At 34.0% G+C, this 22,555-nt stretch overlaps 1 non-coding gene across 1 annotated transcript; it reads left to right on the top strand.

The window, feature by feature from the left end:
* Positions 1 to 255: 255 nt before the first annotated feature.
* On the top strand, positions 256 to 362 carry LOC139903266 (small nucleolar RNA R71). The gene has a single exon (XR_011778098.1). It is a non-coding gene; the product is annotated as a small nucleolar RNA R71 (small nucleolar RNA).
* The last annotated feature ends 22,193 nt before the right edge of the window (positions 363 to 22,555 follow it).

Raw genomic sequence — 22,555 nt, 5'->3', positions numbered from 1 at the left:
AAGGAGTCCAACTTAGCACTTATAGATCCAAAATCGTCATATGCACCATGGGTTTCGGTCTTCTTAACTGAAGCTGAATGGAATGAGTCATGATCTTGATGCCATTCGTGAGAGTAAGCAGCTTGCTTTTCAATTATCTCTAGCGCCTCTTCTTTGGTCTTATCCATTAACGTACCACCTGCTGCTTGATCAATAGTCTGACGAGTTGGGATATCACAACCCTTGTATAAAATCTGGACCTTCTGTAAATCATTCAACCCATGTTGCGGACATGAGCGTAAGAAAGTAGCAAAACGGTCCCAAGCATCAAACAATGTCTCACTGCTCTTTTGTCTGAATTGAGAAATTTCTGCTTGAAGTCTAGCAGCTCGAGACGCAGGGAAAAACTTCGATAAAAACTTATCCTCCAAAGTCTCCCAAGAGGTAATCGTGCCCTCTGGTTGCTTATCTAACCATCTCTTGGCTTCTCCCTTAAGAGTCCAAGGAAAAAGCCTTGTCTTGACTGAAGTATCGGCAACCTCATGCAACTTAAACAAATTGCAAACATCATTAAAATTACGAAGATGCTCGTTAGCATCTTCAGTATCCTTGCCATAAAATCGGCAATCAGAAGAAATCAAATTCAGGATCGGCCCTGTAATTTGAAAAGGCCGAGTGATGTTCGGTTGAGTAATCGAATTGCCTTGGCCCCCTCGTGTGGCCTTCGACTTTTGTGCCATAGTCTGAGGACGAGGTGGTTGTTCTTGATCAGCCATATCTTCAGTTTCAGAAAGATCTAAGGAAATGTAAGATTCTTCTTCTTCTCTGATTTCAGGTGGTGTATCGGGCACCACAGTCTCAGAACTACTTCCCAAATTAATTATATTAGCACTTGAAGAAAAAGATGAATCCACTGTAGACTGTTGTTCGTGACTTAATGCTATGAATAACTCTCTTTCAGGTTCTGCAAATGGTTGAAGAATCGAAGAATTAGAAGAACGCGTATGTGGCATGCACTACCTGTTACCTGCGAAATCACAACTAACAACTGATTAAACGCACCGATTCAACTTGAGAATAACGAAAAGAAATAATAAACAATAACTAAACTAAACTAAGAACAATTAGATAACAATCTTAATTTTCGACACAACTGTCCCCGGCAGCGGCGCCAAAAACTTGATGTGTGAAATCTAGTATATAATTTATCTCTGGAAAATGCCAGTTTAAAGATTACTACACACTAACGGGCAGTGTACCCGATCGTGTAATAGTATAAAATTGGTAATTCCGAAATCGTTCCAAGGACAGTTTAAACGTGAGAATTAAGATTGTATTAATAAAAGTAAACTAAGTTAAACTATGAAAATCGAAAGTACGAGATAGTTTGTTTTCGGTGGCTATTTAATGATTAGCCAAATCAAAGATTGATTAAAAGTAAAGACAATATTTTTGGGTTTTTAAGTTTAAATAAATCAAATAACAGACTCAACGGAAAATAAAGATAGTTTGAATTCAATAGATAAAAGAATGTTCGCCTAGATCTCCTATTTGCAGTGTTGGATGATTTGTTATTAAGCACTAGTTCTATTTATCAATGCATGCAATTACAGAGTCGGTTTACCCAGAGTTCTCTTTTAGCAAACAAGTCAAACTAGGATTTATTGGCGTAGGGTTCCCTTTTACCAAAGACCTCTTTCGTTTGTGACTTAGTAACTAGCTAATTATAAGATTAAGATTTAATTGGTTACGCGTTCGCTCCACACAATTCACCCCTGCTTTGTTCAATCAATATTACCCGATTTACCCCCTTGGTCCAGTAAGCACCCAATCGGTTAAGACAATTCAATTGGAAATTAGATCACTAAATTGGAACAGGGTTCCCTTTGTCTAAACAAGATTCACTAATCAACCTAGTAACAATAATCAACTCCCACAAGAATGGTTCTTAATCAAAACTCATAATTATCATGTATTAATTAATAAAACTACAAAGTATCATCCAAACACATACAAATATTCAATCTAGACAAACATTAAAAGTTTAGCCAAAAATCATGGCTAGAACAAAAATCACAATCAAAGTAATAGAAGAATTCATTGTTTTAAACAAAGAGATTAACCTAATTAATGATTGAATCTTGAACGATAGACGGATCGAGACTTGTTTCCGGAATGATTGATGTGTTAGAATGACCTTGAGAAACCCCAAAAATCACCTAAGTTCGTCAAAAAGCTGCTGGAAATCGTCTGGATGCGAAAGTGATAAATTAGGGTAATTTGCGGGCTTTAAATAAGTGGAAATCTGAACCCGGCTGGCAACCCGCGCGGCGCGCAATAATCCGCGCGGCGCGCCAATACCCCGCGCGGCGCGCCACTATCTGGATAACTGAAATCTGGCCTTTTTTAAAATGCTTGAACTGAATTTTATGCCTAATGGCGCGGCGCGCACCCTTTTGAAGCGGCGCTCCAAACCCCATTTGCTGAAACTGAGCTGAAAACCTGCTAAAATCACCCAAAACTCGAATCGGACCAAACCCTTTCACTCGTTTGCATAGAAAATCATCCAAAACCATCAAATAACTTAAAATTTAACCTTCTTGGTCTTGGAACTCAAACTTTCACAACTTTCACAGAAATAACTCCAAATCGTATCCAAAAAGGACCAAAATGTACCCGATATCGCTAAGGAAAACGCGTATGAAATATGCGATATCAGTAGGTCTTCTAAAATATTGGGTTGTCTATCCATTTTATGTTTTTATACTGTAAAATAGACAAGAGTTAGATTCATAAAAGATAGTTATTAATACAAGCAGTTTTTACATATATCATAAAGCATAAGCACCCTATATTACATATATTACACCGCACGAATACAATTATCTTATTCCGACTCGCTCGTTTCTTCTTCTTCTTTTTTGGTTCGTTTTGCCAAGTTTCTAGGGATATATGATGTTCCCCTAATACGAGCCGTCGTTTTCCACATTGGTTTAGAAAAACCTGGTGGTTTAGAGGTTCCTGGGTTATTGTCACAACTTAAGAAATACGGGTGTTGACGATACATATAAAGTTCATCGGGTTTGGAATCAAATTTCTCTATTTTTATGCCCTTTCCCTTATTATTCTCTTTTGCTGTGAGGACCCGTCCTTATACACCTGGACAAAGTCTTCAACATTTGGTTCCATTGCGATGTTCGACTCCAAGTAATGTCTTTAGTATGAACTAATGCACAGCGGAAGACTTAATTCGTACCTGAGAATAAACATGCTTTAAAACGTCAACATAAAGTTGGTGAGATATATAGGTTTGATGCTAGCAGCGTTATAACAATGGACCACAAGATTTCATATTTATACATAATACACTCCTCGTGTATAGAAAAGACGTTGAGCACTTGGTAACCATACTTAACTAAAAGTCACAGCAGCATAGTCTTAAATAAACCCTACACCGTACCAAAGTGTAGTAACGAGAACGAAGTACTGTGCAACCGTTAAATGCTGGTCGTCCAGCCCGGTTGGGGATGTCATCCCGATAGATCTATCAACAGGATTCGCATTTACGCTCCTCACGTAATTAGCAGTTACCAAGTATAAAGAGATATGCCATGGTACAACTCAACGTAGAATTTATTTTTGATCACTTGTGTCCATAACGTAAATCATTTATAAAAACAGCGCATGTATTCTCAGCCCAAAAATATTTAGAGTTTAAAAGGGATCTATATACTCACCATACTGTATTTTGTAGTAAAAATACATATAACATCATTGACCACGAATAAGGTTGGCCTCGGACTCATAAACCTATATCATTTATGTATATATTAACACTCATGTTGTAATCGAACAAATATATATGTATTTTTTTTTTTTAGTGATTTTTAATTATTACTTAATCATGTGTTTCATTAACAACTTAATTAAACGTATTTATTTTATCTTTTTAAATAAATAAAGATATAAATATAATTTTGTTAAGTATATTTTAATATGACAAATTTTCATTGTGATGGTAATAATAATATTAGTAAAAGTTTTGATAATTAAAATAAATTTTTTTTTTTATTAATGACGATACTAGTAATAATAAAAATAATTATAATTCTTAACAAAAATAATAGTTTTAATAATAAAGTCAATGATAATAATAATAATACTATTAATAATAATAATAATAATAATAATAATAATAATAATAATAATAATAATAATAATAATAATAATAATAATAATAATAATAATAATAATAATAATAATAATAATAATAATAATAATAATAATAATAATAATAATGTATATGCTAGTAACTACCTTATAATGAAGTTCTAAAAAAAATAGGCCGTTGCAAGGCTCGAACCCGAGACCTCTCGATTAACACAAACCGCCTCAACCATAACACTGCCTTGGGATTTCAGTTTTAATTCATAACTTAAATTCATTTAACCCATATTCGTATATCTTGTATCATTATCGATATTTTTAGTCCAACCACAAACAAACACGGCCCAACAATAAATGTTTGTGATATTCGGTCCAATCTAGGGAAAACTTATTTATGGCAGTCCAAAAACAAATCCATAGCACTTCAAATAAGGCCCAAGTATAATCAGATATTTAAATTGAACGATAGATCGTGGTGGGGTTCGTTCGTTTAGGTTTTGTCGGCCACAAATATCGATTATCTTCTCTTTATCATTGGATTCCCTTCACCGAAATTTAAAACAGAAATAAAGTAGCCACAGATACAATTCGATCACCAATTCATAACACAGAAGATAATAACGGTTTTGTTGTGGTTGGCTTCGTTAGGTCTGTGGTGGTGATTATAGTCGATTAGATGCAGTAAAACAGCCTGAAGTAACAGTTAGCAGGCATCGAGAAAGAAGGAAAATAAAAATGGCGGTTAGGGTTTCCTGGACCTGAACAGAAGATAGTTTTATAATTGCCAAGTAACACGATTAATCTTATGGCAGCAGCAGGAGGTTGATTTGCAGGTGGGTTTCAATGGTGTTACTTGCATAAAAAGAAGGAAGACAATGGTGGTTATCGTTAGAGAGAGAGTGATGGTGTCGTGGTCGTTTGGTGAAGAACCGAAAGAGAATTAATAAAGGAAAACAGTAGTAGCGATGGTTTATAGGTGGCGGTTGTGTAGGTGATGGATTTTACATGGTGGTCTCTCGGTGATAGGGTGGTGGTTATATGGTTTAAAGATGGTGAGAATTCACAAAACCCATCGACACAAAAATATAGCAACAATTGTGAGTAGCAGCTGGTTTATATTTGATGGTGTGGTGATTCGAACCAAAACAGAAATATTAAGTTGTTAATGGATTTTTAAAGAGTGTGGTTTGGTTTGGGTCTAACATGTCGAGCAAACAGGAATCAAATATACAAGTGTGAGCTTAAGGTTTTATGAAGTGAAGTGATAGTTTAAGGTGGTGGTTACCATGGTTTGTGTTTAGGAATGATCAAGAACGAAACAGTTTAGATAGTTGAACTTGTATTTGGTGATTAATGGTGGGTTTTGCAGCAACAGTGATGGGTAATTGGTGATTACTGGTGGGTTCAAGGTGGTGAAAAGTGGTAGAGTGGTGGTGACGGTTTTGATAGTCGAACATAATAATAGTAGTAACATCATGGTGCTCGGGTTTGGGTCTAATCGATGATAATGGTGGTAGAGTTGGTCACATGGGGTTTGGTTATAATGATGTCGTGGTGGTTCTAGGTGGTGATGGATGGTGAGGTCGAGTAAGTTACGAAGGATAAGAAGAACAAAGAGTTGTAAGGATGTTGTTCATGTTTGTGGGTGGAAGATAGAGATGATCGAGGGTGGTCATCGAATGGGTTTTGCAGTGGTTTGTTGGCTAGAAACACATATATTTAAGAAGTGGGTTTAAGTTGATGGTTGTGATAATTGTGAAAATGATGAAAGTTTGTTTCACACAAAATAGAAGTAGTAGGTGGGTTTTATAGAGAAATGAAAGAGAGATTTTGGTTAAGCATATGCATATGTGTATGTATCGTGTTTATTTATATTAGAAGATATCAAAGCAAATAGCAACCAATATAGTATACATCTTGTGTTATAAATCTATTAGCTGTAAAGTTGATCAACAAACACAGTTCCTAATTTATAATATCAATCACGGGTTTTAGATTTCTTACCATATAAATAATATAATACTAATGAACAAACGTGGATCTAATAAGAATATCCTACCGACAATTGAATAGGGGTAATATATATATATATACATATATCTATATAATTAAATTCATTTACAAATAATTGTTCGTGAATTGTCAGGCTTGGTCAAAAGGGTAACTAATTATCCAAATATAGATTTCAGACTTTCTATACTCAACATTAGGGTTTTTGCTTATCGTGTCGGAAACCTATAGAGTTTAAGGTTTAAATTTGGTCGGAAATTTCTGGGTCGTTACAGTACCCACCCGTTAAAGAAATTTCGTCCCCGAAATTTGATCAAGATCGTCATGACTAACAATAAAATGTTTTTATGACGAATATGAATTGATAACTAGAGTTTTATCACCATTTAATAATAGTGGTAAAACAATTCGATTATGTGAAACGTATGAGTGAAGCTGTCACAAGAGATTGAGATAGAGAGATTTAACTTTTTGACGTAGTCACATTGAATTTCCGGAATTTAAAGGATTAAAAGAAAATCTTGGAAATCTAAAAGATTTGATTCTTCGGCGAATAGGGAAATTATGATCTTCTTTGATCTAATGCGCCAATCTGTTTCGATTTCTCTGTCGGATTTCTCACTATAAATCCACCTCCTTCCTTCCTTACTTCCATACCTTACATCTTCTATCCTTTCCCCCTCAATTCATACTTTAGAGCATTCGTTAATATGCTCCATCCCATTCTGATCCTTGATATACTCTTAATTTTTATATCTGTCATTCTTCTTTTTCATCTACCACCAGAAAATCTATTCACTTTTATGATTTTCTTGGAATTATAATGTTTCTAATTCTCCCGTGTCTTTACGTTGCAATACGTATTGATATACACGGTTTGAAATTTCAGGGTGGTTGTTGGGTTTTATATTTTCCCTTATATTTCGATGTTCCTACTTCTGTCTTTTATAATCATTGTCATCCACAGTTAATGATTTCTCCTATTTGCTGCGATCTATACCCTAAATTTCTATTTCTAAGCTTCATTCTTTCGTTTCCTCTTCTTACGGTTAAACGTCTCTTCTAATGATCCGAAATTCGTAGGTATGAGATTTGAAATGAACACAACTAATGTTCTCAGAAAGGAATGGTAATGGCACGATTTTGATTTGTTAAATTACCAGAATATCCAGGAAAATAGAACTATCAAGATGATTTGTTCTTAATATGTTTTGGAATTGGATAGAATGTAAGAGCCGTGTAACATGGCATATGATGATGGTACTGTGAATCATCACATTCCATTAGAAACTTAACATGACTTACTGTAATATAATGAAGTTGATCAAGTTTCATTATATTATACTAATTCATGCATCAGTCCCCAACACTACTTCAAAACATTCATATTTTAACTTCAGAGGTTTCAGAATTTAGAAACTAACACAGTTTCTTTTATGTTGTAACACAGATATTACGGAGGGATTCATGATTTTAAGTTGTGAGTATATCTTCAGAAATATTGAGGATATTTACAATGAAAGGCATAATGATATCGATAGATAACGAGGAAGATTTGTCTGTGAAGGTTTATAATGAGGAATAGGGTTCTTACTAACGATTTTAGCAGGCACTGAATCGTTTGGATTCTTTGAAAGCAGGTTCAGCCCTTGTGATTTATCCATAGCCTCTTTCATACTTTGCTCAATCCGTCTTCCGGTTTCAATCCTTCTCTTTTCTTAGCTTTACCACCATACCATTCTTTATCATCAATCTTTTGATTGTTAAAGTCGTTTACAGTTTTTGCTGCTTCATCAGCTTTTCAAGAACTACTTCATAGTTTAGGGTGTTTTTCAGAAACTTCACATTCGAAATATATAACTGAGAGAATTTCTACGAGATTTTCAAAATACTAATTGCGGATTCCACCGAAGAGATAACGAGCTACTGGTATATCTGCTGTTGATGTCGGGGATATAAAAGGTTCTCCAGTAACGACGGCGAAAGGACAACGTATTTATATCGAGATGATAGTAAGACTAGTTTTACTGAGAAGTCGAAGTGGAGCTGTGACAAAATTGGCTACTTGAAAAGGAATCGTAGGGTTACTTTTACTAATGGATGATAAGGAATTTTGACGCGGATACGTTTTAACGATACCTTCGGTTTTTGAAAGTTTTTCAGGTGCATAACTGTATGCATGAATCTCTCTTCCATAAACGAGGTGTGGCTGGTTCAATTTCTCAATCGAGGTGTTCTCAAGAATCATGAAAGATTTGAACGCGAATTGTAATTGTCAAGATACGAATGAGGTTTAAGATAGAATCAAGTGGCAAACTTGAAGATTAGTTTAGTTTCATATATTGTAATCAATATTTTAATTCATTTTAGTTGTCCATAGTTAGCAGTCTATTGTCCGATTGTCCAATGGTCCAATAACAGTTCAATATATTCATATATAATTTAATATACATAATTAATACGTATCGTGACCCGTGTACCGGTCTCAGTGTCGATCACAACTCAAACCATATATATATTTTTGAATCAACTCCAACCCTGTATAGCCAACTCCCACCTTCACATATAGAGTGTCTGCGGTTGTTCCGAAATATATATATAGATGGGTCGATATGATAAGTCGAAACCTTGCATACGTGTCCCGTTATTTAAAGTGCTTAAAATAAATAAATATATATCATGACCCATTATACAACGTGTTGTCTCAGAATTAATCCGACGTATTGTTGTACATGTGTCCCGACAGTATGTACAGTGCAGAAATTAAAATTGCGAGAATGTAAATTGCGAGAATGTAAATTGCGATAAATTAAATGTTAGCCGGGAACAGTTAGCTAGGAACAGTTAGCGTGGAATCCTAACCAAATTTCAATTAGTTAATCCGTTTGTTTCTAACAAATTTTATTTTGTCCAATGTTTTCTTCGTTATGCCACTTGTTGGATTCGGATAGGTAAAAATCCAAATATGAAATTTAAATGAAAATGGTTAATCTGAGGTGAACGGATACCTTTATCGGTGATTGTAAGTAGGATAGTAAATGATCGTTGAATCAGATTCGAAGAATGTACAGTGTAACTTATTAATGTGAATTCTAAATATTCCTCGGGTACTACCCACCCGTTAAAATATTCTCATCATTAACAGTTTGTACGAAAGAAGTTTTAATTACAATCTTTATTAAAATATACATGCATATATATTTTCTTCGGATGTAATTATGAATTGAATGAGTCAATAGAATATTATACTCATTTGATTTATTGTTGGCACCTGATTACATGATCTCTAAAACATTAGAGATTACATAATTGCCATGTCGAACGAAGGTAAATGAGGTAGAACAATACGTAGAACGAAATTAATCGATGTAGAACGATATGTAGAACGAAGATCATACTCTAAATACAGATGGTAATATTGAGGAGTGTGATGTTGATATTCGAGGTACAGATTGTGATGTTGAGAGTTACGGCGCGGTTATGGTTTAGGGATGATAAGGGTACTGTCGACGTCGATGATGGTGGTACTGATTATGCTGCTGGTGCTGCTGCTGGTGTTCGTATCCTTCGCACCAGGTTCTCCAAAGTCGTCACACGAGCGCGTAGTTTGTTAACTTCTTCTAGTACTACAGGATGATTGACGGTTGGGGTGAGCGAATGAACAAGATTCGAAATATGGGATAGTATGTAATCGTGACGAGATACTCTAGAAATGAGAGAGAAAATGGTTTCTCGAACAGGTTCGTCGGTAAGTGCTTCAGGTTCATCGCCAAGAGGGCAATTTGGTGGATGGAATGAATATTCGATGTGAAATGCTTTTCGGATAACAGATGATATTCTAACTATATAGAATATCTATATACGTAATACTAAAGATTTCGTATACTACAGAGGAACCTACGGCATATGTCAGGCAAGTCTACAGATGCGCTAAGATATGAATTTTTGTCTATACACTATCAATGCAGTAAGACGTGTCTAGACTTATGAATGATAAGCAGGCAATTTCCTAAGGATGATAAACAGATAATTTCCGACTAGAAATGGTGAACAAAACTTTTTGACATGTAGACACGGTCGAAGTCCAGACTCACTAATGTATCCTAATAACTACCAGTTAGACACACTAATGCAAGACCTGGTTCGCTAAGACCACCGCTCTGATACCACCTGTGAGGACCCGTCCTTATACACCTGGACAAAGTCTTCAACATTTGGTTCCATTGCGATGTTCGACTCCAAGTAATGTCTTTAGTATGAACTAATGCACAGTGGAAGACTTAATTCGTACCTGAGAATAAACATGCTTTAAAACGTCAACATAAAGTTGGTGAGATATATAGGTTTGATGCTAGCAGCGTTATAACAATGGACCACAAGATTTCATATTTATACATAATACACTCCTCGTGTATAGAAAAGACGTTGAGCACTTGGTAACCATACTTAACTAAAAGTCACAGCAGCATACTCTTAAATAAACCCTACACCGTACCAAAGTGTAGTAACGAGAATGAAGTACTGTGCAACCGTTAAATGCTGGTCGTCCAGCCCGGTTGGGGATGTCAGCCCGATAGATCTATCAACAGGATTCGCGTTTACGCTCCTCACGTAATTAGCAGTTACCAAGTATAAAGAGATATGCCATGGTACAACTCAACGTAGAATTTATTTTTGATCACTTGTGTCCATAACGTAAATCATTTATAAAAACAGCGCATGTATTCTCAGCCCAAAAATATTTAGAGTTTAAAAGGGATCTATATACTCACCATACTGTATTTTGTAGTAAAAATACATATAACATCATTGACCACGAATAAGGTTGGCCTCGGACTCATAAACCTATATCATTTATGTATATATTAACACTCATGTTGTAATCGAACAAATATATATGTATTTTTTTTTTAGTGATTTTTAATTATTACTTAATCATGTGTTTCATTAACAACTTAATTAAACGTATTTATTTTATCTTTTTAAATAAATAAAGATATAAATATAATTTTGTTAAGTATATTTTAATATGACAAATTTTCATTGTGATGGTAATAATAATATTAGTAAAAGTTTTGATAATTAAAATAAATTTTTTTTTTTATTAATGACGATACTAGTAATAATAAAAATAATTATAATTCTTAACAAAAATAATAGTTTTAATAATAAAGTCAATGATAATATTAATAATACTATTAATAATAATAATAATAATAATAATAATAATAATAATAATAATAAAAATAATAATAATAATAATAATAATAATAATAATAATAATAATAATAATAATAATGTATATGCTAGTAACTACCTTATAATGAAGTTCTAAAAAAAATAGGCCGTTGCAAGGCTCGAACCCGAGACCTCTCGATTAACACAAACCGCCTCAACCATAACACTGCCTTGGGATTTCAGTTTTAATTCATAACTTAAATTCATTTAACCCATATTCGTATATCTTGTATCATTATCGATATTTTTAGTCCAACCACAAACAAACACGGCCCAACAATAAATGTTTGTGATATTCGGTCCAATCTAGGGAAAACTTATTTATGGCAGTCCAAAAACAAATCCATAGCACTTCAAATAAGGCCCAAGTATAATCAGATATTTAAATTGAACGATAGATCGTGGTGGGGTTCGTTCGTTTAGGTTTTGTCGGCCACAAATATCGATTATCTTCTCTTTATCATTGGATTCCCTTCACCGAAATTTAAAACAGAAATAAAGTAGCCACAGATACAATTCGATCACCAATTCATAACACAGAAGATAATAACGGTTTTGTTGTGGTTGGCTTCGTTAGGTCTGTGGTGGTGATTATAGTCGATTAGCTGCAGTAAAACAGCCTGAAGTAACAGTTAGCAGGCATCGAGAAAGAAGGAAAATAAAAATGGCGGTTAGGGTTTCCTGGACCTGAACAGAAGATAGTTTTATAATTGCCAAGTAACACGATTAATCTTATGGCAGCAGCAGGAGGTTGATTTGCAGGTGGGTTTCAATGGTGTTACTTGCATAAAAAGAAGGAAGACAATGGTGGTTATCGTTAGAGAGAGAGTGATGGTGTCGTGGTCGTTTGGTGAAGAACCGAAAGAGAATTAATAAAGGAAAACAGTAGTAGCGATGGTTTATAGGTGGCGGTTGTGTAGGTGATGGATTTTACATGGTGGTCTCTCGGTGATAGGGTGGTGGTTATATGGTTTAAAGATGGTGAGAATTCACAAAACCCATCGACACAAAAATATAGCAATAATTGTGAGTAGCAGCTGGTTTATATTTGATGGTGTGGTGATTCGAACCAAAACAGAAATATTAAGTTGTTAATGGATTTTTAAAGAGTGTGGTTTGGTTTGGGTCTAACATGTCGAGCAAACAGGAATCAAATATACAAGTGTGAGCTTAAGGTTTTATGAAGTGAAGTGATAGTTTAAGGTGGTGGTTACCATGGTTTGTGTTTAGGAATGATCAAGAACGAAACAGTTTAGATAGTTGAACTTGTATTTGGTGATTAATGGTGGGTTTTGCAGCAACAGTGATGGGTAATTGGTGATTACTGGTGGGTTCAAGGTGGTGAAAAGTGGTAGAGTGGTGGTGACGGTTTTGATAGTCGAACATAATAATAGTAGTAACATCATGGTGCTCGGGTTTGGGTCTAATCGATGATAATGGTGGTAGAGTTGGTCACATGGGGTTTGGTTATAATGATGTCGTGGTGGTTCTAGGTGGTGATGGATGATGAGGTCGAGTAAGTTACGAAGGATAAGAAGAACAAAGAGTTGTAAGGATGTTGTTCATGTTTGTGGGTGGAAGATAGAGATGATCGAGGGTGGTCATCGAATGGGTTTTGCAGTGGTTTGTTGGCTAGAAACACATATATTTAAGAAGTGGGTTTAAGTTGATGGTTGTGATAATTGTGAAAATGATGAAAGTTTGTTTCACACAAAATAGAAGTAGTAGGTGGGTTTTATAGAGAAATGAAAGAGAGATTTTGGTTAAGCATATTCATATGTGTATGTATCGTGTTTATTTATATTAGAAGATATCAAAGCAAATAGCAACCAATATAGTATACATCTTGTGATATAAATCTATTAGCTGTAAAGTTGATCAACAAACACAGTTCCTAATTTATAATATCAATCACGGGTTTTAGATTTCTTACCATATAAATAATATAATACTAATGAACAAACGTGGATCTAATAAGAATATCCTACCGACAATTGAATAGGGGTAATATATATATACATATATCTATATAATTAAATTCATTTACAAATAATTGTTCGTGAATTGTCAGGCTTGGTCAAAAGGGTAACTAATTATCCAAATATAGATTTCAGACTTTCTATACTCAACATTAGGGTTTTTGCTTATCGTGTCGGAAACCTATAGAGTTTAAGGTTTAAATTTGGTCGGAAATTTCTGGGTCGTTACATTTGCCTTATTAAATTATGTTGGGGTAATTTCTATAACATCATCGGAATCCTTGTCGGGATCCGATTCATCGGAGAATTGGTAATCCTCTCAATACTTTGCTTCCTTGGCGGAAACACCATTGACCATAATTAACTTTGGTCGGTTGGTTGAGGATTTTCTTCTACTTAACCATTTTATTATTTCCCCCACTGGTTCTATTTCTTCTTCCGGTTCTGATTCTTCTTCCGGTTCCGACTCTTCTTCCGGTTCCTCTTCGGGAACTTGTGAATCAGTCCACGAATCATTCCAATTTACATTTGACTCTTCATTATTATTAGGTGAGTCAATGGGACTTGTTTTAGAGGTAGACATCTATCACATAATATCAAACACGTTAAGAGATTAATATATCACATAATATTCACATGTTAAAAATATATAGTTTCCAACAAAATTTGTTAAGCAATCATTTTTCAAGTAAACACGGTCGAAGTCCAGACTCACTAATGCATCCTAACAAACTCGATAAGACACACTAATGTAAAATTCTGGTTCTCTAAGACCAACGCTCGGATACCAACTGAAATGTCCCGTTCTTATTGATTAAAAACGTTCCATATTAATTGATTTCGTTGTGAGTTTTTGACCTCTATATGAGACGTTTTTCCAAAGACTGCATTCATTTTTAAAACAAACCATAACCTTTATTTCTTCAATAAAGGTTTAAAAAGCTTTAAGTAGATTATCAAATAATGATAATCTAAAATATCCTGTTTACACACGACCATTACATAATGGTTTACAATACAAATATGATACATCGAAATACGTTTCTTGAATGCAGTTTTTATATAATATCATACAAGCATGGACTCCAAATCTTGTCCTTATTTTAGTATGCAACAGCGGAAGCTCTTAGTATTCACCTGAGAATAAACATGCTTTAAACATCAACAAAAATGTTGGTGAGTTATAGGTTTAACCTATATATATATATATCAAATTGTAACAATAGACCACAAGATTTCATATTTCAATACACATCCCATACATAGAGATAAAAATCATTCATATGGTAAACACCTGGTAACCGACATTAACAAGATGCATATATAAGAATATCCCCATCATTCCGGGACACCCTTCGGATATGATATAAATTTCGAAGTACTAAAGCATCTGGTACTTTGGATGGGATTTGTTAGGCCCAATAGATCTATCTTTAGGATTCGCGTCAATTAGAGTGTCTGTTCCCTAATTCTTAGATTACCAGACTTAATAAAAAGGGGCATATTCGATTTCGATAATTCAACCATAGAATGTAGTTTCACGTACTTGTGTCTATTTTGTAAATCATTTATAAAACCTGCATGTATTCTCATCCCAAAAATATTAGATTTTAAAAGTGGGACTATAACTCACTTTCACAGATGGAAATAAGACTTGGCCACGGATCGATTCACGAACCTATACAAATATGTACATATATATCAAAGTATAATCAAAATATAATTACAACCATTTTTATTATGTTTTAATGATTTGAGTGTATTAAGTCAGCTGTCCTCGTTAGTAACCTGCAACTAGTTGTCCAAAGTTTGATGTACATAAATAAATTGATATAAATTATCTTGGATCAATCCATGACCCAGTGTATACATATCTCAGTATTGATCACAACTAAAAGTATATATATATTTTGGAATCAACCTCAACCCTGTATAGCCAACTCCGACATTCACATATAGAGTGTCTATGGTTGTTCCGCAATATATATATTTATATGGGTCGACATGATAGGTCAAAACATTGTATACGTGTCTATGGTATCTCAAAATTACATAATATACAATATAAGTTCATTAAGTTATGGTTGGAATAGATTTGTTACTAATTTTCACGTAACTAAAATGAGTAGTTTTTACCAATCTTGTTTTACTCGCCATTTCTTCGTTTCTAATCCGTTTTAAGTGATTTAAGCGGCTACGGTTTCGTATTGAACTTAAATTTATGAAACTAAACAGAAAAATTATAAGTTTATAGTCGGAAATCCAAGTTACAAGTCGTTTAGTAAAAGGTAGTCATTTCCATCGAAAGAACGACATCTTGATGACCATTTTGAAAAACATAATTTCACTTTGAGTTTAACCATGATTTTTGGATATAGTTCCATGTTTATAAGAGAAATCATTTTTACAGAAGTATAGCTTTTAAATCAAAGTTCTTCATAGCTTTTAATTATCCAAACCAAAACAGCCCCCGGTTGTACTATGACGGCGTATATCCGATTTTACGGTGTTCTTCGTGTTTCCAGGTTTTTAATCATTAAGTTAGTATATCATATAGATATAGAACATGTGTTTAGTTGATTTTAAAAGTGTAGTTAGAAGGATTAACTTTTGTTTGCGAACAAGTTTAGAATTAACTAAACTATGTTCTAGTGATTACAAGTTTAAACCTTCGAATAAGATAGCTTTATATGTATGAATCGAATGATGTTATGAACATCATTACTACCTCAAGTTTTCTGGATAAAGCTACTGGAAATGAGAAAAATGGATCTAGCTTTAAAGGATCCTTGGATGGCTTGAAAGTTCTTGAAGCAGAATCATGACACGAAAACAGTTCAAGTAAGATTTTCACTCGAAATAAGATTGTTATAGGTGTAGAAATTGAATCAAAGTTTGAATATGAATATTACCTTGAATTAGAAAGATAACCTACTATAAATGACAAAGGTTCCTTGATCTTAGATGATTACTTGGAATGGATTAGAAAGCTTGGAAGTAAACTTGCAAACTTGGAAGTATTCTTGATTTTTATGAAACTATACTTATGGAATTTATGAAGAACACTTAGAACTTGAAGATAGAACTTGAGAGAGATCAATTTGATGAAAAAAATTGAAGAATGAAAGTGTTTGTAGGTGTTTTTGGTCGTTCATAATGGATTAGATATAAAGGATGTGTAATTTTGTTTACTTGTAAAAAAGTCATGAATGATTACTAATATTTTTGTAATTTTATGTAATCATTCATGCTAGTTGCCAAATAATGATTCCCACATATGTTAGGTGACTCACATGGGCTACTAAGAGCTGATCATTGGAGTGTATATACCAATAGTATATACATCTAAAAGCTGTGTATTGTACGAGTACGAATACGGATGTATACGAGTAGAATTGTTGATGAAACTGAACGAGGATGTAATTGTAAACATTTTTGTCAAGTACAAGTACTTTGATATATGTCTTTAAGGATTTCAAAAGTGTACTAATACATCTCAAAATACTACATGTATATACATTTTAACTGAGTCGTTAAGTCATCGTTAGTCGTTACATGTAAGTGTTGTTTTGAAACCTTTAGGTTAACGATCTTGTTAAATGTTGTTAACCCAAAGTTTATAATATCAAATGAGATTTTAAATTATTATATTATCATGATATATATACATTTAAATGTCGTTACAACGATAATCGTTACATATATGTCTCGTTTCGAAATCCTTAAGTTAGTAGTCTTGTTTTTACTTATGTAGTTCATTGTTAATACCCTTAATGATATATTTAATTATCATTTTATCATGTTAAACATAGTGTAACAATATCTTAATATGATTCATATGTATTTAGTAAGACGTTATTATAACGATAATCGTTATATATATCGTTTTCGTGTTTCTTAACTCAATAATCTCATTTTTATGTATATAACACATTGTTAATATATTTAGTGAGATACTTACTCATCATAATCTAATGTCAACCATATATATATATGTCTATATATACCACAACATGTAGGTTTTACAAATTTGTAACGTTCGTGAATCGCCGGTCAACTTGGGTGATCAATTGTCTATATGAAACTTATTTCATTTAATCAAGTCTTAACAAGTTTGATTGCTTAACATGTTGGAAACATTTAATCATGTAAATATAGTTTTCATTAAACATATAATCATATAAAGGTTCGGAAAAGTTCTGGTCACTACAGTATTTCCGAAAGAATTACCGGGATTACCCCCACATCGATCTGTTGAATTTCAAATAGACCTTGTACCAGGAGCTGCACCAATAGCTCGTGCTTCATACAGACTCGCACCCAGTGAAATGAAGGAACTTCAGAGCCAATTATAAGAACTTTTAGAGCGTGGTTTCATTCGACCAAACACATCACCGAGGGGAGCTCCTGTTTTGTTTTTCAAGAAGAAGGATGGTACATTCAGGTTGTGTATCGACTACCGAGAGTTGAACAAACTTACCATCAAGAACCGCTACCCACTACCGAGAATCGGCGACTTATTTGATCAACTACAAGGCTCGTCTGTTTATTCGAAGATAGATTTACGTTCTGGATATCATCAAATGCGGGTGAAGGAGGATGATATTCCAAAGACTGCTTTTAGAATGCGTTACGGTCATTACGAGTTTATGGTTATGCCGTTTGGACTGACTAACGCACCAGCTGTGTTCATGGACCTCATGAACCGAGTGTGTGGGCCATATCTTGACAAGTTTGTTATTGTTTTCATCGATGACATACTTATTTACTCGAAGAATGATCAAGAGCACGAAGAACATTTGAGAAAAGTGCTAGAGTTGCTGAGAAAAGAAAAACTGTACGCTAAGTTTTCAAAGTGTGCATTTTGGTTGGAAGAAGTTCAATTTCTCAGTCATATAGTGAACAAAGAAGGTATTCAGGTGGATCCAGCAAAGATTGAAACCGTTGAAAAGTGTGAAACCCCGAAAACTCCGAAACACATACGCCAATTTTTAGGGCTGGCTGGTTATTACAGGAGATTCATCCAATATTTTTCCAAAATAGCAAAACCCTTGACTGCATTAACGCATAAAGGGAAGAAATTTGAATGGAAGGATGAACAAGAGAAAGCATTTCAATTATTGAAGAAAAAGTTAACTACGGCACCTATATTGTCATTACCTGAAGGGAATGATGATTTTGTGATATATTGTGACGCCTCAAAGCAAGGTCTCGGTTGTGTATTAATGCAACGAACGAAAGTAATTGCTTATGCATCTAGACAATTGAAGATTCACGAACAGAATTATACGACGCATGATTTGGAATTAGGCAGGGTTGTTTTTGCATTAAAGACTTGGAGGCACTACTTATATGGGGTCAAAAGTATTATATATACCGACCACAAAAGTCTTCAACACATATTTAATCAGAAACAACTGAACATGAGGCAGCGTAGATGGATTGAATTGTTGAATGATTACGACTTTGAGATTCGTTACCACCCGGGGAAGGCAAATGTGGTAGCCGACGCCTTGAGCAGAAAGGACAGAGAACCCATTCGAGTAAAATCTATGAATATAATGATTCACAATAATCTTACTACTCAAATAAAGGAGGCGTAACAAGGAGTTTTAAAAGAGGGAAATTTAAAGAATGAAATACCCAAAGGATCGGAGAAGCATGTTAATATTTGGGAAGATGGAACCCGGTATGGGGCTGAAAGAATTTGGGTACCAAAATTTGGAGATATGAGAGAAATGGTACTTAAAGAAGCTCATAAAACCAGATACTCAATACATCCTGGAACGGGGAAGATGTACAAGGATCTCAAGAAACATTTTTGGTGGCCAGGTATGAAAGCCGATGTTGCTAAATACGTAGGGGAATGTTTGACGTGTTCTAAGGTCAAAGTGGAGCATCAGAAACCATCAGGTCTACTTCAGCAACCCGAAATCCCGGAATGGAAATGGGAAACATTACCATGGATTTCATCACTAAATTGCCAAGGACTGCAAGTGGTTTTGATACTATTTGGGTAATAGTTGATCGTCTCACCAAATCAGCACACTTCCTGCCAATAAGAGAAGATGACAAGATGGAGAAGTTAGCACGATTGTATTTGAAGGAAATCGTCTCCAGACATGGAATACCAATCTCTATTATCTCTGATAGGGATGGCAGATTTATTTCAAGATTCTGGCAGACATTACAGCAAGCATTAGGAATTCGTCTAGACATGAGTACTGCCTATCATCCATAAACTGATGAGCAGAGCAAAAGGACGATACAAACGCTTGAAGACATGCTACGAGCATGTGTTATTGATTTCGGAAACAGTTGGGATCGACATCTACCGTTAGCAGAATTTTCCTACAACAACAGCTACCATTCAAGCATTGAGATGGCGCCGTTTGAAGAACTTTATGGTAGAAAGTGCAGGTCTCCAATTTGTTGGAGTGAAGTGGGGGATAGACAGATTACGGGTCCGGAAATAATACAAGATACTACTGAGAAGATCATCCAAATTCAACAACGGTTGAAAACCGCCCAAAGTCAACAAAAGAGCTACGCCGACATTAAAAGAAAAGATATAGAATTTGAAATTGGAGAGATGGTCATGCTTAAAGTTGCACCTTGGAAAGGCGTTGTTCGATTTGGTAAACGAGGGAAATTAAATTCAAGGTATATTGGACCATTCAAGATTATTGATCGTGTCGGACCAGTAGCTTACCGACTTGAGTTACCTCAACAACTCGCAGCTGTACGTAACACTTTCCACGTCTCGAATTTTAAGAAATGTTTTGCTAAAGAAGATCTCACTATTCCGTTAGACGAAATTCAAATCAACGAAAAACTTCAATTCATCGAAGAACCCGTCAAAATAATGGATCGTGATGTTAAAAGACTTAAGCAAAACAAGATACCAATTGTTAAGGTTCGATGGAATGCTCGTAGAGGACCCAAGTTCACCTGGGAATGAGAAGATCAGATGAAGAAGAAATACCCGCACTTATTTCCAGAAGATACATCAACACCTCCAACTTCTTAAAATTTCGGGACGAAATTTATTTAACGGGTAGGTACTGTAGTGACCCGAACTTTTCCATGTTTATATATATTAAATGAAATTGATATTTACATGATTAAGTGTTTCCAACATGTTAAGCAATCAAACTTGTTAAGACTTGATTAATTGAAATAGGTTTCATATAGACAATTGACCACCCAAGTTGACCGGTGATTCACGAACGTTAAAACTTGTAAAAACTATATGATGACATATATATGGATATATATATATATATATAGTTAACATGATATTATGATAAGTAAACATATCATTAAGTATATTAACAATGAACTACATATGTAAAAACAATACTACTAACTTAATGATTTTGAAACGAGTCATATATGTAACGATTATCGTTGTAATGACATTTAATGTATATATATCATATTAAGATATATTAATACATCATGATATCATGATAATGTAATAATTTAAAATCTCATTTGATTTATTAAACAATGGGTTAACAACATTTAACAAGATCGTTAACCTAAAGGTTTCAAAACAACACTTACATGTAACGACTAACAATGACTTAACGACTCAGTTAAAATGTATATACATGTAGTGTTTTAATATGTATTCATACACTTTTGTAAGACTTCAATACACTTATTAAAATACTTCTACTTAACATAAATGCTTACAATTACATCCTTGTTCAGTTTCATCAACAATTCTACTCGTATGCACCCGTATTCGCACTCGTACAATACACAGCTTTTAGATGTATGTACTATTGGTATATACACTCCAATGATTAGCTCGTAGCAGCCCATGTGAGTCACCTAACACATGTGGGAACCATCATTTGGCAACTAGCATGAAATATCTCATAAAATTACAAAAAATATGAGTAATCATTCATGACTTATTTACATGAAAACAAAATTACATTTCCTTTATATCTAATCCATATACCAACAACCAAAAATACCTACAAACACTTTAATTCTTCAATTTTCTTCATCTAATTGATCTCTCTCAAGTTCCATCTTCAAGTTCTAAGTGTTCTTCATAAATTCTGCAAGTTCTAGTTTCATAAATTCAAGAATACTTCCAAGTTTGCTAGCTTACTTCCAATCTTTTAAAGTGATCATATAACCTCAAGAAATCTTTATTATTTATAGTAAGATATCTTTCTAATACAAGGTAATACTCATATTCAAACTTTGATTCAATTTCTATAACTTAAACAATCTTATTTCGAGTGGAAATCTTACTTGAACTTGTTTTTGTGTCATGATTTTGCTTCAAGAACTTTCAAGCCATCCAAGGATCCTTTGGAGCTAGATCTAATTTTCTCATTTCTAGTAGGTTTATCCATAAAACTTGAGGTAGTAATGGTGTTCATAACATCATTCGATTCATATATATAAAACTACCTTATTCGAAGGTTTAAACTTGTAATCACTAGAACATAGTTTAGTTAATTCTAAACTTGTTCGCAAACAAAAGTTAATCCTTCTAACTTGACTTTTAAAATCAACTAAACACATTTTCTATATCTATATGATATGCTAACTTAATGATTTAAAACCTGGAAACACGAAAAACACCGTAAAATCGGATTTACGCCGTCGTAGTAACACCGCGGGCTGTTTTGGGTTAGTTAATTAAAAACTATGATAAACTTTGATTTAAAAGTTGTACTTTTGTAAAAATGATTTTTATTATGAACATGAAACTATATCCAAAAATCATGGTTAAACTCAAAGTGGTAGTATGTTTTTCAAAATGGTCATCAAGACGTCGTTCTTTCGACTGAAATGACTACCTCTTACAAAAATGACTTGTAACTTATATTTTCGACTATAAAACTGTACTTTTTATGTTTAGATTCATAAAATAAAGTTCAATATGAAACCATAGCAATTTGATTCACTCAAAACGGATTTAAAACGAAGAAGTTATGTGTAAAACAAGATTGGATAATTTTTCTTGTTGTAGCTACGTGAAAATTGGTAACAAATCTATATTAATCATATCCTAGCTAAATTATATTGTGTTATACATGTATTCTAATATATTATGTAATCTTGGGATACCATAGACACGTATGCAAATGTTTTAACATATCATATCGACCCATGTGCATATATTATTTGGAACAACCATAGACACTCTA

This window comes from Rutidosis leptorrhynchoides, chromosome 3 (assembly GCF_046630445.1).
Source record: "Rutidosis leptorrhynchoides isolate AG116_Rl617_1_P2 chromosome 3, CSIRO_AGI_Rlap_v1, whole genome shotgun sequence".
In the NCBI taxonomy this organism is placed as follows: domain Eukaryota; kingdom Viridiplantae; phylum Streptophyta; class Magnoliopsida; order Asterales; family Asteraceae; genus Rutidosis; species Rutidosis leptorrhynchoides.
This window is presented reverse-complemented; position numbering and strand designations above follow the sequence as displayed.